This window comes from Chrysochloris asiatica, unplaced genomic scaffold (genome assembly GCF_000296735.1).
Source record: "Chrysochloris asiatica unplaced genomic scaffold, ChrAsi1.0 scaffold00284, whole genome shotgun sequence".
Lineage (NCBI taxonomy): Eukaryota > Metazoa > Chordata > Mammalia > Afrosoricida > Chrysochloridae > Chrysochloris > Chrysochloris asiatica.
In genome coordinates, this window is record NW_006408802.1 from 1,248,097 (window position 1) to 1,252,424 (window position 4,328).

The window sequence follows — 4,328 nt, forward strand, 5'->3', positions numbered from 1 at the left end:
CATATAAATGAGTGGATGGATGGATAGATAGATAGATAGATAGATAGATAGATAGATAGATAGATGATAGATAAAGAAAGATTCACATCAAACTGATAACTCTCAAAATCATGGGAGCTGGTCAGTCCATAATCTGTAGGTCAGGTGGTAAGCCAGAGACTTTTACAGTGTCTGTAGACATATGTACAAAGATCTATAAGTCACAAGAAAAGAGGATTGCAAGGTCAAAAGAAAAAGCTAGCTCTACCAGATCCTCTGTTTATATTCTAGAGGTTGACCACAACCAAAAGGAAACTTCCTTTAAGTTGTTTAATTGATGATATCAGATAACACTATATAAGGTGATTGCATTTTTTTCCTTTGCTTTATGAAACACAACTACTCCTATGTCTGCCAAACAACAGAGAATCATAGCCTAGCCAAGTTGATACATAACATTATTCCTCACACAAGGACACTGACCCCTATGTGCTGAAAATTCTTTAAAATTATGGGAGATATCTTCTTCACTTAGCTTTGCACATAGTACAATAATTGCACAGCTGTTCAATAGATACCTAAGAAATCAGCAGAATAATGAGGGAAAATCTTTGTAGGAATTTGATTTGAAGTGGGCTATAAAAAATGTGAGATTTCTATTAAAGGAGAGAAGAGTGAATAAAAGCAATTGAATGAGAATTATGATGTTGCAATAGTAGAATGAAATGTAACATGTAACTCACGTGCTACCAAGGTACCCTAGTGCTTTTTTCTTTGCTAAATGTTTATCCTGGTCCCACTATGACACTACAGCTTCTAAAGAGCAGGGACCATTGTTTTCCCTCTCTGCATATGTCCACAGTCCTCCTTACAAGTTAAGAATTCAATAAATATTGATTTGATTTCTAGAGAATAGTAATTTCTTTCTCTGTTGTCATTGTTCCTCATAAAAGATCACCACATGCAGTAAGCACCTCCTCATTTACATGACTGTGTTTACAGTTTTTCTTCTAATTTTACAGAGATATACAAGCACATCTCAGGAAAATCGAATCTCATATTATGAAATACTAGGAAACTCATGCAATAAACAATGAAAAGAATCCTTTATCAAACTTGTATATTTAAAAAAGGGTTGCTATCATTCTTTAGTAGGAAAATAGCAGCTACATTAATGCTCACTAAAGCAAATTCACAACAGCCTGAATGTCTATCAACATTTAGTGCAAACAACCTAAGTGTCCATCTACAGAAAAATAGATAAGCAAAATATTATACATACATACAATACATGTCACAACATCACTAAGTCATAATGGGAGCATTGACGATGCTCAAGGATAAGCACTGGACTACTAACTACAAAGTCAGTGGTTTGAACCCACCAAACACTCTGTGGGAAAAAAATGAGGCTTTTTGTTCCTGTGATCCTACGAATATATGTAGCCTTGAAATAGGGTCACTTTCAATTTGAACGAACTCAGCAGCACTTAGCAAAGATAAATACTATAGGATAACCATTAGGTGCTAACAACAAGGTCAGCTGTTCAAACCCACCAGCTATAGGGATTCCATGCCTGTAAATCTTAATAGAGGTATCCTAGTGTGGTGTTATAGGGTAAGCACTGGACTATTGACCACAAGGTTGACGGTTCAAACCCATGAGCTGCTCCTCAGAAACCCTATGTAGGATAACTATGAGTCGGAACTGAATTGACGTCATTTAACAAATCTTAATAGAAGCATACTGCTTTTTTGTGTGCTCAGTCAATTTTTCTACTAACAGCCTAACATTAAAACACCAGGACTCCTTACATACAGAAAAAATTAGGGATATAGAAAATTGCCATTAGAAATCTAGGGCAATGACAATTATAGGAAAGATTGACCTATAAATACTGAATCAGAGTTGAATGTGAAAAGGGATATTTTCATAAACAGTGTATATCACTCTTAAACTTCATCTACATAATTACAAAAGGAATAAAATTAAGTATGCATTGAATGCTATTAATTATACAGTGAAGCACTCACTGAAGGAAGGTCTCTATCATCTATGTTAATGGAAGACAGCTGCCTGGTCAACTCTTTGGAAGAGATCTGTATTTGTGTGCGTTCCAAAGAGAGGTGAACTAACAGAATGGGGAAATGATCGGACAATATAATTAATATCATACTTATGCCAAGTAAAACTCTGCTAAATGTAATTCAAAAATGGCTGCAACAGAGCATAGACAGGGAACTTTCAGAAGTCCAAGTGGGCTTGAAATGAGAACATGGAACCAGTGATATCATTGCTGATGTCAGATGGATCTTGGCTGAAAGTAGAGAATACCAGAAAGATGTTTATCTGTGCTTTATTGACTACACAGGGGCTTTTAATTGTGTGGATCATGACAAACTATGGACAACATTGCATATACATAGAATGAGTATGCTGGAACACTTAACTGTACTCATAAGGAAACTGTACATAGATGAAGAGTCAGTCTTTTAAACAAAACAAGGGGACACTGAATGGTTTAAAATCAGGAAAGGTGTGAACCAGGGATTTGAGTCACCATACTTATTCAATCTGCATGTTGAGTAAATAATCCGAGAAGCTAGATTATATGAAGAAGAACCTAACATCAGGATTGGAGAAAGACTCATTAACAACTGCAATATGCAGATGACACAATGTTATTTGCTGAAGCAGTATTAAAATATTAATAAAGATTAAAAAACCACAGTTTTCAGTATGAGTTGATCTCAATGTTAAGAAAGCAAAAATCCTCACCACTAGACCAATAAATCATATTATGATAAATGGAGAAAATATTGAAGTTGTCAAAGACTTCATTTTGCTTGGATCCACTATCCACACTTATGTAAAATAAATCAAACATATTACATTTCACAAAACTGCTGCACAAGACTTTTCTAAAGTATTAAAACAAAGATGTCAGTTTGAAGAATAAGGTGTGCCTGACACAAACTATGGTATTTTCAATAACCTCATATGCATTTGAAATTTGGAAAATGAATAAGGAAAGCCATTTGAGCTATGGTATTCAAGAAGAATATTGGAAGTATCATGGACTGCCAGAAATAAAAACAAATCTGTGTTGGAAGAAGTATAGCCAGAATACTCCTTAGAAGGCAAGATGGTAAGACTTATGTATCTCATACTTCAGACTTATTATCAGGAAGGACCAGTCCCTGGAGAAGGCCATAAAACTTGGTAAAGTGGAGGGTCAATAAAAAAGGAGCACCCCATCATGACAGATTGGTATAGTGGGTTCAAGAGTAGTAATGATTGTGAGGATGGAAAAGACCTCCCAGTGATTTGGTCTGTTGTGCATAAGGTCACTATGAATCAGAAATTAATCAATAACAACAACAACAACAGTATACAGTGAAAATATTTCAGTCAGTCCATCAAAGATAGCATCACCAGTAAGCAATGACACCATCATGTACTCCTGATATAATTAGTTGAGAAAATCTTAAACATTTTTTTGGTACTTTTCCTAATAAGAAACAGAATCAATATAATCTTGAAAAAAATCACACAACCCCAGGGTGAGGAACTGTCTATAAAATATCCAGTCAATATCCTTCAAAAATATCAAAGTTAGAAAACCAAAGAAAGAGTAATGAACTTTTGGGAGAAAACACAGGTTATAGGAAACTAGGAAGGCATGACAACTAAATGTGATGTGGTATCCTGGATTGGACTGTGGATGAGCAAATGGATATTAGTGAAAGTACTGGTGAATTCTGAATCAAATCTATAATGTAGGTTTGTTTGTTTTTTAAATTTTTTATCAATTTATTATTATTTTAAGTTTTTGTTGTGAATTGAGTGAAAGTTTACAGGGCAGATCATCAGTTTTACATTCAGCAAACTGTATACTTTGTTTCATGACAGTAGTTATAATCCTCTCCATGTACCATTAGTTAACAGTATTTCTCTCTATTCATTTTAGCTCTTTTTAAAAACAAAAAAACACTCAGGCATATATAATAATTTACACCACCAAGGGCACATTCTACAAGTCTGCCTCCTGGCTGCCAGCTGTAAATACCTCTCTTGCTAAATACCTAGAATCCTCAGCTGCTCCCTCTCTCCATCTCTACCTCTGCCTCTGGTGTCACTGCTTCTCTGGTCGAACAACTAACTTTTGGTCTGTGTACAGGTTCCTGAATGCTAATTCTCCACAATGTTTTCCATAGCTTGTTATAATCCACACAGTGGAAAGCCTTTGCATAGTCAATTGTAAGCACAGGTAAAATATCTCTCTGATATTCTTTGCTTTCATCCAAGATCCATCTGATGTCAGCAGTGCTATACAACTTGAAACTCT